The sequence below is a fragment of the Schistocerca gregaria genome, chromosome X, assembly GCF_023897955.1.
Source record: "Schistocerca gregaria isolate iqSchGreg1 chromosome X, iqSchGreg1.2, whole genome shotgun sequence".
In the NCBI taxonomy this organism is placed as follows: Eukaryota; Metazoa; Arthropoda; class Insecta; order Orthoptera; family Acrididae; genus Schistocerca; species Schistocerca gregaria.
The window spans coordinates 200,943,142-200,958,328 of record NC_064931.1 but is presented as its reverse complement, the minus strand read 5'-3'; the positions used below and the strand labels follow the sequence as shown (position 1 = coordinate 200,958,328).

Here is a 15,187-nt window from a genome sequence, read left to right as displayed (position 1 = left end):
CATTTGTACGTTATAAGCTGTGTGACACGTTGCATTGCCCTGGAGGTAGCTGCCATTGTGCCGAGGAAAAAACAAGCTGCATGTTGAGGTGGACATAGTCCCCAAGCATAGATAGATTAATACTTTTGTTGATCCATTGCGCCTTCCCAGGGAATGCCACGAAAACATTGCCCAAACCATTACGCTCCCTCCTCCGGCCTGGGCCCTTCCGAGGATTGCGACAGAGCCATAAACGCCAAAGGCATCTGTTCCATGGAGCATCAAGCGCGATTCATCTGAAAAGACCACTTGTGGCCACTCAGTTGCACTGGCTTGCAAATTGCAGCCTTCGTCGCCCATGAACAGCAGTTAGCATGGATGCACGAACCAGGCTTCTGTGCAGCGTACCGTATGTAGCAACGTTCGCTGAACAATCGTGGAAGAGAAACTGTTGGTGCCCGTTGGTTCATCTGGGCGGTCATTTGATCTACAGTTGCACGCCTACTCCCCCGTACAGATCTCTGCAGCCGTCGTTCACCCCTGTCATCTATTACCCGTGACGCACCACAGTTGTCTCAGCGCCAGTTTTGGATATTGACATTTTGCCATGTGCAGTATACTTCAACCACGGTTGCACTGGCCTGTTTACAGACTTGGCCATTTCGTATATGTTTCCACATAAAGCTAATGATAACGATTGTGTCCATTTGGACGTCAGATAAATCGCTTCGTTTCAGCAGTACAACGACTGCTCTGTTTTTGGCGTCCCTCCGACACGCTTTATATATTCTCTACAGCTATTGCCGTCACCTGCCGTCTGAGTGGTTATTCCACGTTCACGCCGAACATAGGCAGTGGTCACATTAATGTGACTGAACCGTGTAGAAACAAAGATGAAATACTACAAGAAAACACACTTCTCCATTTTGAGCTGTCGCTTATAGTACACTCATGCTCATAAATTAAGGATAATTGCAGAATGTGGTGCTACACAACGTGGCACTACAAAAACTGGCGCTAATAGCATAGGCACATAGGGAACACACACGACACGGGTCTGTAAGTCGACGGTATTAGTGATAAGTTGAGAAAACCGTCCAGAAACACATATGCTACAAAACGTCACTGTTTCCTGCGCGTGTACTCCGACATCAGTATGGGATATGATCACAGTGCACACGTACACAGGTCGCACAATGGGTTGGCATACTCTGGATAAGGTGGTCGAGCAGCTGCTTGGGTGTAACCTCCCATTCTTGCACCAGTGCCTGTCGGAGCTCCTGAATTGTCGTAGAGGTTTGAAGACGTGCAGCGATACGTCGACCGAGAGCATCCCAGGCGTGCTCGATGGGGTTCAGGTCTGGAGAACAGGCAGGTCACTCCATTCTCCTGATACCTTCTGTTTCAAGGTACTTCTCCAAGATGACAACTCGGTGCGGCCGTCCGTTATCATCCATCAGGAGGAAGGTGGGACCCACTGCACCCCTCAAAAGGCGGACACATTGGTGCAAAATGACGTCCCGATACACCTGACCTGTTACAGTTCCTCTGTCAAAGACATGCAGGGGCGTACGTGCACCAATCATAATGCCACCCCACACCATCAAGCCACGACCTCTACACAGGTCTCTTTCAAGGACATTAATGGGTTGGTATCTGGTTCCTGCTTCACTCCAAATGAAAACCCGGCGAGAGTCACTTTTTAGACTATACCTGGACTCGTCCGTGAACATAACCTGAGACCACTGTTCAAATGGCCATGTACTGTGTTCTTGACACCAGGCTTTACAGGCTTTCCTGTGACCAGTGGTCCTTGGATTGCACCTTGCAGGTCTCCGGGCGAATAAACCATGTCTGTTCAGTCGTCTGTAGACTGCGTGTCTGGAGACAACTGTTCCAGTGGCTGCGGTAAGGTCCCTAGCAAAGCTACCTGCTGTACTCCGTGGCCGTCTGCAGGCCGTCTGATGGTGAGATATCGGTCTTCTTGTGTTGTTATACACTGTGGACGTCCCGTACTGTAGCGTCTGGACACATTTTCTGTCTGCTGGAATCGTTGCCATAATCTTGAGATCACAGTTTGTGGCACACGGAGGGCCCGTGCTACGACCTGCTGTGTTTCACCAGCCTCCAGTCGCCCTTGTATTCTACCCCTCACAACGTCATCAATATGTGTTCTTTTAGCCATTTTCAACACTCAGTCACCATTAGCACGTCTGAAAACGTATTCACACTTACTCGCTGCACCGTACTCTGACAAGCACCAACACATCTTTGCGTATGTGGACTGCTGCCAGCGCCGCCGTGCGACGACCGCAGGTCAAATGCACCTCATGGTCATACCCCGAGGTGATTTAAACCCGCAAACCGCCCACCAGAGCGTTGTTTCACCATGAATCAGCATTATCCTTAATTTATGAGCATGAGTGTACATGGTTATACAGTTTCTAGAAGATTTTACTGAGTACGGTGAGATAAGGAATTCGTGGTCGGAAATGGTTATTTCATGCAGAACGAGGTTTGTGATGAACAGAGTGCGTGTGCTACATGTTTGTAAATTGCTTTTTTTCATAACAAACAACGGTCTACTACCTCGCTGCTTGTGGCGCTACTTGGAAAACAATATGAAGCATCTGTTATCCTTAAGGTGTGTTTACACTACGTGAGACTTGCCTCGTAAGACAGTTGCGTGAGGTGGTTTCGTGAGATAGCTGCCTTATCCTTTGACTTGCACGGAGAGAAACTTTTGTGCAAAACAAGCTCGAAAATGCTGTATCATCATTTTTGGCAAGAGAACAATTTTGCGCACTGTCGTACCTCCGAATGCTGCAGACGCATTCACCCTCATTATGACGCTCTATGTGAAAAAGAAACGAGGTCACCGCTGGTGAAGAAGGGAGTTATTCCGACGTCGATGCCAATATGGAACCAGTTTGTGAGGGATTTTCCAGTGGAACCCATACCCCATCAAAGATATCAACAAGAACTTTCAAAGCTGAGGCTGGTTGCTGAAGGATCACGCTTATTTCATTCCATACATCCTCCCTTTTCGCATGATTGTGATGGACTTTTTCTTTAAGATCTCACAAAAGCGAATAGCTTTTGTAAAATTCTGTGAGATAGATGCTTTCCTCGTGGTTCAGTGTCTAGTGTGCAACAAGGAATGACATCTACACTAGGCGCGACAAGAGAAACGAGACACTTTGCTTCGCGCCCACAAACCGCCAGGGGGTCTGGCTCACCGCGAAACAGCCTCATGTAACACGTTTCGCGATGGGGACCACGTCTGCTTCACGTGAGACTTGCGTCGAGAAACTGATACCCTAGGCTGTTTCGTGTAATGTAAATGCAGTTTTAGAGGCGATCTAAAGAGAAACGAAAATACAGATTCTTATATTTGGAGACGTACACAGTCAAGTAGAGACATTTCGTTTAATGGAGTTTGACTCTTTTGTGGGTTCAGATACCATTCTTATCAAGTGATAAGAAAGTATCGCAAGATTTATATTTCAGTACAACTTACACATTTGACTTATATTGCTCGATACTTTAGCACCAAGCGGGCACTTACAATTTTTCTCACAGATATACAGCTTACTTTTCGTAGTTACTCAGAAAGGTGGTGTCACAGATCATATTTTTGAATGATGCAAGATATTTCACACATCCACCGTCTTGAGAAGACTATTAACACACATGGGGAATTCGCTATGAACAGAAGAGGCAGTCTGGCATGGACTTAAAATGCTAGAGCTAGCCCACAGTGAAAACTTCGTAGCCTCGTACAAAAATGGTGTCAGTATCACTGAAATCTTGTTTCCGTTACTTTGATGCACGTTGTGCAATAACTCTAGTCAAACATCAATTGGCTCTCCAGAATAGGTTTTTACACAGCTTTTTATAGGAGTCGTGTTCTTTGTGTTTCATCCACAGGGATGAACTTGAATATCGTGGCGCCGAAAAAATTCCCTGTTTTAGACGGCTTACTGCCCAGGAATCTACTTCAATCTGAACAACCACGAAAGGAATGGCTGAATTCAAATGTGCCGTAATTCTGTTGAAAACAATCTACGTGAAGGACATCCCAAAACTATAACCACTTCGAGAAACTACGCAATGTGTTATCGTACAATCGAAGGTGACTGAAATGGCATAAGCCACATTTTAGATGAAGAATTAACTGCAAGAGATTTTTGTGCGAGATGTGTGCCGCCTAAGTTAAATATTCACCAACAGCAAATACCAAAATTAGTGTATCTGCAATGTCAGTGCCATTTAAAAAAAAATCCCCTTATTTTGGTTTGTCGATTTTTCCCTGGGGACTGGATATGATCCAGTAGCTTACACCACACAGAAACAGAAGCGAAATTAGTGGATGTTGCACCAAAAAGACAAAGCCGATATCACCTGCCGGAAAAATCATGACCAACATTTTTTCAGATGTTCTTCTTATTGTTTACTTCGCAGAACGTGAAACAATAACTAGTGAATATTACATATACCTTCTGGTGCAGCTGCATAAAACATATGTGAGAAGACACTAGTACTCAAAACAAACGGCATGCTTGGAACTAGAGTACCATAAGGCTGTTTAGCCAACAGTCCTGTAGTCTCCGAAATACTCCACGTCTTACAAGTCAGAATGTTGGCATCAGGAAAAGCTTCAAGGCCACCATAATCTGCTTGATTACCCCACACAACAGCAAGTGTGAGCCAAGTACTGCCTCCAAACACTGCTTGTACATCACAGGTAAAGTTCATATGGAGTCCACGAAATACATTCGGACCTCCAATTAACTGCTGCTTATTAAATTGACCAGCAAGGTCAATATCAATAGCCTTCAAACTGCGATAGACAGGTACACTGCGCAAAAGAAACTACTAATATTTCTTTAGGACAACGTGCCTGTCCATGAAGTGCCTCCACAGTAGAAAAATTTTGGGATTTGGGGAGCAGATTGCTAGAATACTTATCCTACTCATCAGATTTGGCATCGTATAACTACCATCTAGTTTAATTCTGAAAAAAAAGTGTCTGGAAAACAGTCTAACTACCACCCGTAAGTAGACCTTCCAGAACCACCTTCAGAGCAAGGAATCTGCTAGCCGAAAAAAATCGGGGTGTATTAAGTTAAAAACGGACTGTATAAAAAATTTTATATTTGATCTACAAATCATGTGTTTTAACGCCAGGCCGAGGTATTCTCGCCTTGTTCCCGTATGAGACTGTTTAATGTGAACCTTGTCTGCTTTTTTTATTAACACGTTTTATAATGTATTAATAAAATTATTTTGTATATGTGATCGCAGCATATATGACAAAACATCAAACATTTTGGCTCTATTGCAGGGGAAGTCTTCATCACCACCCTTATGAAGGCTACCTGCAGTAGTAGTAGATGAGACACGTAGAACAGCTTCATTAAAATTGACTCCGGCCTAGAAAGCCTATGCTCTTATATGCTTATATTAATAGAAACAACTTACATTCAACAAGTACGTTGGCGAGCACTACTCATGAAGTAGAATTTCGGAGGCACAGGAGAACATGACAGTACATTTCACTATTCTCTGATCTTTATTCTAGCAGTTTTAAACCAGAGTGTACACTGATATCGATACTGGACCACACACGAGCCCTCTCCCACACTTTTGCACTCTATCACACTGTTCTAACGTAAGTATTGTTCCGATAGCAGACCAGGTACTGTGCGAAGTCAGGTGTTGAATCGACTCTCATTTCATAGGTGAAATAACTTGTTCCAAAAAATTTTTTGGGACGATACTAAACGAGCGTGTTCGTACCTTATTTCCAACCCGCATACTCAATTCTTGTCTGAAAATCATGGTATGTCAGGAAACACGTTCCGCAGTGTTGCGATTTCTTTTTTACATTGTTCACTAGCGGGTCACTGACGATAAGCGACTGTCCACGAAGTTCATATATTCCTGACCTCTTGCCTGCCATCACAGAGAAGCTCATGGCACGACGTTGCAGCCGACACATAACTCATCTGAGACGCTCGTAATGTTTCTGCCCTTTATTGGCTTATCGATGAACCCATAATACTTATGTCACTTTGATGGTTTTTTAAACCACGGTTCCCCCTGCTACGCAGTACATTTGCTCGATACATATTGTGGAGTATTGTAGCAAGGCTAGTTCGAGTTGAGGTCGAACAGATACTACAACACACTAATTATTAGTAATATGTTAAAGCTTGAACATGGTGAATACTTAACCTTGGAAACAAGTAGTGTCCATACAGATGACACGAAACTGATGCTGTCTCTGACACTTATAAAATTCAGCACTTCATTGCAGAATAGTAGTTTCACATCCGAGCTAATTGTCTTTTACATGACACGATGGTCAGTATAGCTGTTCTAGTCGCACGCAGACGGATCTGTACTATGCCGATACCGTCGAAGTAAGCGATAATTACTGTTGATCGCTGATTACATAGAGAGTAGGCTGAGCGGCACTGCGCTCGGACGTAAATAACTTCCCAGCTGCTGTGACGTAAGGAAACACTAGGGGCGCGTCTGCACCGACTTCTCAGATTCGTCGCTGCGTTTTGCAGCGACTGTCTGTACTTGTGGTGCTGTCTTGAGGTACCAATTTTTTTGCGATACCTTGTTCTGCGGACATCACACACTACCACACACACACACACACACACACACACACACACACACACACACAACACCGAAAATTATTTAATAACCGACGGATAAGGGGTGGGTTGTTTGGTGGAGGAGACCAGCCAGCGAGGTCATCGGTCCAGTCGTATTAGGGAAGGACGGGGAAGGAAGTCGGCCGTGCACTTACATAGGAACCATCGCGGCATTTGCCTGGAGCGATTTAGGGAAATCACGGAAAAACTAAATCAGGATGGCCGGACACGGGCTTGAACCGTCGTCCACCCGAATACGAGTCCAGAGTGCTAGCCACTGCGCCGTCATTCAAGTAAAGACTGGTTAGTCCGAGGCGACGCACGCCACGTGATTGCTGCATGTTCGTAGAAATGTAAAGCTACATACGTATTTTTTCCACCTAGCACAAACTCCAGGGACTGACCGATGAGAGGGTACGGAACAAAAAAGATCTATTCAATTTATGTCTAGAAATGCATGGTCGTGCGGTAGCGTTCTCGCTTCCCGCGCCCGGGTTCACGGGTTCGATTCCCGGCGGGGTCGGGGATTTTCTCTGCCTCGTGATGACTGGATGTTGTGTGATGTCCTTGGGTTAGTCAGGTTTAAGTAGTTCTAAGTTCTAGGGGACTGATGACCATAGATGTTAAGTCCCATAGAGCTCAGAGCCATTTGATCCATTTTTAGAAATGCATTGTTTCCATGCTAGAGACCATATTTTCAACCATGTTTGTTACAGAGACTGCAGTCTAATACGCTCTGTACCATGCAGTCACAGTTACATTTACAGTTTTCTCCTAGAGGGTGGTACCGTTCCTCATACGTTATGACCTAGCGCCCTCTCCTGCCCTAGTAATTGGTAATGTTGTATCCGATTCACTCCTCTTGCTGACTCATCTTGTAGTGGATATGATTCAGCGCTGTACACAATGGTTCGGTGTTCGAGTAAAGAGATTGCCCACATGGTGCTTACTTGCGGAAAGGCAAATGGCAACGGGCGGCGGGGAGCAAGGTTGTTTCAGGAGACCTATCCCCGCTGACAACAACCACAGCATTCAATGTTTGCAACAGTGTTTCGCCGTTTTCTGAGACAGGGTCGTTTCAGAAAGCAGGAAATCATGAAGGACGTACCCAACATGTTCGGACACGAGACGTGGAGGAAATCGTGATTAACGGTATGGAAGGCGACACCCGTGTCAGTACCAGGCAGTTGGCCCTCCAGTACCGGGTAAGTCTAGTGTGGAACGTTCTCCATGACAATAGTTACTACCCTTATCACATACAGCGCGTGCAGCGCTTACTAGCGACAGACTTTTCACATTGGGAGCAGTTTTGTCACTGGTTTCTTCATCAGGCAACCACGATTCCGGGGTTTATGTCATCCATACTATTCACAGATGCGCGGAGTGTTACCTCGAACTTTCATAACACTCATTCTCGGAATAGTATGCGGAACCCACATGGTATTTTGACAGCGAATCATCGGAATCGGTGCAGCCGGTATGTGTGGGCCGGGATGATTGGTGACCGAATTTGGGACCAGTTTTCCTTCCACGTAGCCTAACAGGCCGGAACTATCGGCGTTTCTTGCGGGTGACATTGCCTCCCCTGCTGGAAGAAGTGCCATTGACGATCCGAAGGGTTATGTGGCTGCTACATGATGGTTCTCGAGCCCACTTCACCGTTAACGACAGGACGCATTTCAGTCGTGTCATCCGTGGTAAATGGATCGGACGAGAGGATCCAGTTTCACGGCCTGCTCGTACACCGGATCTCAGCCCTTGCGATTTCTGGTTATGGGGCCATCTCAAAAGTATCGTGTATGCAGAACCAATTCCAGATGTGGAGACACTGGAGCAGTGTATTCGTGTTGCCTTTGACACTGTTCGGATGCAGCCTGGCCGATGTCCCGTGTCAGATAGAACATGCTACGGCGCGAACACGCATGTGTTGAGGCACATGGAAACCATTCCCGACACATACTGTTACTGTGGCAGTCTCTGTAACAATGTATGATGGAATAAATGGTCTGTAGCCTGGAAACTATGCATTTCTGGACATAAGTTCATTAGATCTTTTTTGTTCGGTATCCTGTCATTGATTGTGATTACTATCAGTTTTAAATTAAAATTTTCTTCGCTATTTTGTGTTTATAAGTAGGCTCTCTTAACTGTACCAAGCTGGAGTGACCTGTCAGCCTGATACTGATCCTACTTACAATGGGAGTACTCTATTTCGGTACCATAATACATTACATTCGCAACTTTTTCCAGAGATTTAAAGAACTATTTTCCGACTTACCTCGCTTAAAATGTACTTTATTCTAACTATAGCTTAACAAAGATTAGTTATCGGCAAATATCCAGCTCTTATCACTGTACAGGCTACATCATTATGGTAAAGCGTTTACTTCTGATCTCTGGCCCATCCGCAGTAATGACGTAGAATAAACCTTATGTGCAGAAATAAGGGACTTGTTGGAATAATTGAACAGTTAATGTAACTCGTCCCGGTCTGGAATTGATAAATGGACTAATAATTTGACAACTGTGAGATCTTCTTTGCTCTGCTTGAAGCTGAAAAACCCATGTGGCACAGAAAGTCTGTTAAAGCATAGTTGCTGAAATATGTAACTCCACTGTCTCACCATTCATATTTACTTGCCTAGCGAGTAGACTAAAGTCCAGAGAAATAATTTCATCTGGTGAACTGCTACAGAGAATATTATTAATACCGCAGCTACACTATTTTTCTCTCCTTGCGTTCATCTTCCGGCTGTCCTTTTATTACTTACGAACCTCAATAATTAGTAGTGTGAAATACTAAATGCTGGTAAACGATCAGAATGACGTGAAACTGCGATACTTTCTAATTTCATCTCTCTGAACAGTATACGTGGACTATAAACACTGGCACTGGCTGAAAGTAAAAGCTCCCGATCTGTAACTTGGGAAGATACTTGTTGCGAAAGGCCACGGTAGGACAACACTGTGAAGTGTCTGCCAAGTGTCAACATGCAAAGAGGTCGTGCTTGTTTTCTTTCAGCGTGTTGACAACATGAGAGTACGTAGTGTTTCGCTATTTTTGTGGCAGCTTGTTTGGAAGCCTGTGAAGTCTTACGAACGAACTGCTTACAATGGCTGTTGAGCTGGGAATCAGTAAACAGTTTCGCACTGAGGTTTCTTTTGAGATGGTAGACGGACCAAAGGGTTGAAAAATCTGTGACGGACTTTAGAAAACGCAACTCGTTAAAACTGATGGTTGCACAGCATCTTCCCTTGCTGAATATTACTTTTCGTTTGCAATTTGTACCACCAATTTGTATTTACTTTATTTTTAATGCTTGCTAAAGAGCCTATGATCTATATACAGCCTGACAAAAAAGTGAAGCACCCAGCCATGGTCGGCCGTTGTGGCCGAGCGGTTCTAGGCGCTTCAGTGTGGAACCGCGCGACCGCTACGGTCGCAGGTTCGAATCCTGCCTCGGGCACGGATGTGTGTGCTGTCCTTAGGTTAGTTAGGTTTAAGTAGTTCTAAGTTCTAAATGTTAAGTCCCATAGTGCTCAAAGCCATTTGAACCCAGCCATGGCTGGATTCAACGTAACCTCGTACGTACACACAAACACACCATCGGCGGATATGTAAATTATTCTCTGTGACAGGTAGAACTGCGAGCAGAGTACATTAGTATTGTTCGTGTTTAGTGATGTTAAGAGGCCTGGCAGGGATTATAAGAGGGGTAAACAGGGTCATATATTGAATTTTGACTGTCAAGGACAAGGAGATGCCGCTTACTGGTGTGAGATAGTGTCAGCGTAACCTAGCACAATTTGAAAGGTGCCTCATTGTTGGTCTCCATGTGGCCAGCCGGCCGATTCGGCAGTGTCGAGATTTGTGGGCTTTCTGATGTGGCAGTGGCCCGATGCTGGACTGCATGAACACGTGAGGACAGGCATACTTATCATCTAGGTTCCAGCTGACTATGTCTGACCACCACAAGGAAGAATCGCCGTATTGTACACCAAACACATCGTAACCTTCACATCTGCGCTTACTATCCGAGAAGAAATAATAGACTCTCTGCAGTATTGGTCGTGGACTAGCAACAGTTGGCTCAGGGATTTATCGTCCCATATGTAGGCTGCCGTTAACAGCACGGTACAAACGGTTGTGTTTCGAGTGGTGCTGTGAATGGGAAGAGTGACCACTGATAAATGGCGTCGCATTGTGTAAGCGATGAATTACGCTTCTGCACTAATCGGATGACCGTCGCCTGCGACAATACCGGTGACCTGGGGAGATGTCCCATTCTTCCAATGTTTCTGAGAGGCACAACAGTGTTACTCCTACCGCCATGCTAAGAGGAGCCATCGGTTATGACTTTTCATTACGGCAGGTAGTGACTGAGGGAACTCTGGCGGCACAAAGGTATGTCACGGACTTCATATGCTGCGTCTCATAATACAGTAACACGGTTCCATTTTTCAACAGTTCAGTGTTTGTCCACACGTGGCACGTGTTTCTATGAGCTGTCTACGCGGTATTGAGGTACTCTCATGACTAACAAGATCCCCAATAAGCTCTCAATAGAACATTTGTGGGTCCTCTTCGGGTGTCAACTCCATCCCTGTTCCAGTATCCACTATATCAAGGACCACTAACAAAAGTTGGCCAATTTGCCTCAGGAGAGGATAGAAAGGCTTTCTGGCTCTCTTTCCAACCGAATCAGTGCATGCGTCAATGCCAGTAGGGATGCAAAATGATACCTTTAATTGGGCTCGTACTGCCGAGTTAGCCGGCCGCTGTGACCGAGCAGTACTAGAAACTTCAGTCCGGAACCACGCTTCTGCTACGGTCGCAGGTTCGAATCCTGCCTCGGGCATGGATGTGTGTGAAGTCCTTAGGTTAGTTAGGTTTAAGTAGTTCTAAGTCTAGGGGACTGATGACCTCAGATGTTAAGTCCCATAGTGCTCAGAGCCATTTGAACCGCCGGCCGCGGTGATCTCGCGGTTCTAGGCGCTCAGTCCGGAGCCGCGCGACGGCTGCGGCCGCAGGTTCGAATCCTGCCTCGGGCATGGATGTGTTTGATGTCCTTAGGTTAGTTAGGTTTAAGTAGTTCTAAGTTCTAGGGGTCTGGTGACCTGAGATGTTTAGTCCCACAGTGCTCAGAGCCATTTGAACCATTTTTTGAACCATGTTTCGAAGGTGGAAAGATAGCAAAAAAGTGTTCTATATTCTGTTCACAGTGAGGCCATTAAAGACTCAGCCATGGAGCACAATCTCGTATTTGGCTGTTGAATAGGCTGTGACTTTCATTAAAGAGTAATTCTGGGAAAGCAGCCCATCCTTGAACACCGCTGCTCCCGAATGTTTGCCCAGTGTTTTTTCTTAACCTACTCGCTCAGAAATGATGATTATCTTATGGGCTGAGAAACTGTGTCGTCTCATTGCTCTAAATTAGTCAAAAGACCGTTAATTGGTATAACAGAACATTATTTTTGTAAAATCATCTGTCCTTCACACTATCTGCGTAATTCCAGACGTGTCAACCTCGAACAGTGCTTAGAGCCACTGCCGAGTTCATTGTAAATATGACTTTATTTTGTAATCAGATACCCTCTCAAATCGTGAACTTTTATTTCGTTTACTCCTTCTCTCCTGAGTCTTACAGTGTGTTTTGAAGTGCTGGCGCTAGTATCTGGAATTTCTCAGACCGTAATTTGGACTCATTGCGAAGAGCGTTTATGATGAGTAACATCCAAGTAAAAGAACCTTTCTCTCACTTCAATCTCAATATTTCTTCATCCTCGGCTTTGTGGCTCACAAAGTTATCGAATACATGAATTTGCATGGTGTTGTTGTAGAACTCCGTAATCAGCATTTATTTTCCGTGCTGATCAGAATATTTCAGTCCACAAAGTCAGGTATGATTAATGTTTGGACAAAATGTAGGTTCTTATATGGACACCATTTGACGCCTTTCCTGAGGTGTTCCCTTGCTCAACCATCTGCGTGGACCATGATGCTGCGAAGTTTGCACTGCTGTGTGTAATGGACGTTTGAAGGCGAAGTTGATCCTGCGGAGATGGTTGCATACTGTGTGGGTCGACACACTCCATCCAGTAGCCTCCAAAAACAGAGCTCTGTAGCAGTGATCTCTGAGTGCGTAAGTGACATAATTTATAAGCAGAGGTCACCAGCTGGTTATGTTGACCATGACGATCATCACGAGGCACACTATCTGACCAAAATGATCTGGAAATATCTATCTAATGCGGAACTGATCACTAGATATCACGAAAGACGGACCCGTAAGTATAATTGGAAGTGAGGAATATTGTATTGTCAGTAGAGAAGCAGTAACAGAGGAATGGGACTGTCAGGAGAGCTTATTGACTTCGTTCGTAGACTAGTTATTGGATGTCTCCAGAGTAACAAATCCATCAGGAACATTCGAGCTGCCCAAGTGGGTTGTTGGGGATGTGACTGTCTAGTGGAAACGTGAAGGATCAACTATAGCTATACCAAGACCAGGAAGAGCTCAAGTACTGGCGGACAGGGACCGTAGTGTACTGCAGAGGACGGTTGAGCAGAAATGCATGAAATCTTCGGAAGGAATCATTCGTGAGTTACATAGTGCTGCCAGTAGTACCGCTAGCACAGTATGTAGGAAGTTAAAAAGTAGGAGGTATGATGGCCGAGCAGCTCCTCCAAAAATGTTCATAGATTTACACACTACTTAAACTAACTTACTCTAAGAACAACAGACGCACACCCAGGGAGGACTCGAACCTCCGGCGGGAGTGGCAGCGCAATCCGTGACATGGCGCCTCTAACCGCGGGCCACTCCACGCGGCTAGCTCCTCATAAGCTAAAAAAATTACTGTAATTAATACTCAGTACTGTAATTAATACTAAGCGACGCTTGAGATGGTGTAAAGAGGGACACCGCTGGACAGTGGAAGACTGGAAACGAGTGATCTGAAGTGATGAATCACGCTACAGCCTGTGACAATCCAATGAAAGGGTTTGGGTCTGTGGAATGGCTGGAGAACGTTACATGCCATCATGTTTAGTGTCAACAGTGAATTATGGTGGAGGTGGTGTTAAGGTATGGAGTTGTTTTTTGTGGCGGGTAGGGCGTGGTCCTGTTATTGCACTTAAGAAAACGCTAAATGCCGAAGGATATGGATTCATTTTACGACATTGTTGAAGAACAATTCGGGGACGATCATTGTATCAGTATGACAATATACTGTGCCATAAAATAGCATGCGTGAAGCAGCGGTATGTGGATAATAAGGTTACTAAAATGGATTGACCTGCCCAGAGTCCCGACCTGAATCCTCAATGGTGAGTGTTCATCGGAAGTGAGGGTATGATCTGGAGTGCCCCAGGGATGTGTTGTTTTCTATCTACATAAATGATCTTTTGGATAAGGTGGATAGCAATGTGCGGCTGTTTGCTGATGATGCTGTAGTGTACGGGAAGGTGTCGTCGTTGAGTGACTGTAGGAGGAAACAAGATGACTTTGACAGGATCTGTGATTGGTGTAAAGAATGGCAGCTAACTCTAAACACAGATAAATGCAAATTAATGCAGATGAAAAGGAAAAAGAATCCTGTAATGTTTTAATACTCCATTAGCAGCGTAGCGCTTGACACAGTCACATCGATTAAATATTTGGGCGTAACACTGCAGAGCGATATGAAGTGGGACAAGCATGTAAAGGCAGGATAGGCGGATAGTCGTCTTCGGTTAGTTGGTAGAATTTTGGGAAGATGTGGTTCATCTGTAAAGGAGACCGCTTATAAAACACTAATACGACCTATTCTTGAGTACTGCTCGAGCGTTTGGGATCCCTATCAGGTCGGATTGAGGGAGGACATAGAAGCAGTTCAGAGGCGGGCTACTAGATTTGTTAGTAGCAGGTTTGATAATCACGTGAGTGTTACGGAAATGCTTCAGGAACTCGGGTGGGAGTCTCTAGAGGCGTTCTTTTCGTGAATCGCTTCTGAGGAAATTTAGAGAACCAGCATTTGAGGCTGACTGCAGTACAATTTTACTGACGCCAACTTACATTTCGCGGAAAGACCACAAAGATAAGATAAGAGAGAGTAGGGCTCGTACAGAGGCATATAGGCAGTCACTTTTCCCTAGTTCTGTTTGGGAGTGGAACAGGGAGAGAAGATGCTAGTTGTGGTACGAGGTACCCTCCGCCACGCACCGTATGGTGGATTGCGGAGTATGTATGTAGATGTAGATGAACACCTTAGGGATGCGTCTGAAAGTCGACTTCACTCCAGACCCCAGCGTCCAACGTAATTACATTTTCTAGTTTCAGCTCGTGATGATGAATGTGCTGCCATTCTTTCACAGACATCCGGATATATCACTGAAAGTGTCATCAGCAGAGTCCGAACCGCCATAAAGGCGAAGAGTGGACGCACCCTGCATTAGTGTCGACTAATAAGTGATGGGATGCTTTTGATCAGGTAGTGTATTGCTTCAATATTTCGTGTCTCTCGACAGCGACTGAATATTCGAATCATGTCGT

At 45.1% G+C, this 15,187-nt stretch overlaps 1 protein-coding gene across 1 annotated transcript in view; it reads right to left on the bottom strand.

The window, feature by feature from the left end:
• The window catches only part of LOC126298453 (organic cation transporter protein), a 685,520-nt gene that overhangs the window by 459,251 nt on the left and 211,082 nt on the right, over positions 1–15,187 (bottom strand). The gene's annotated exons all lie outside the window — the stretch shown is intronic.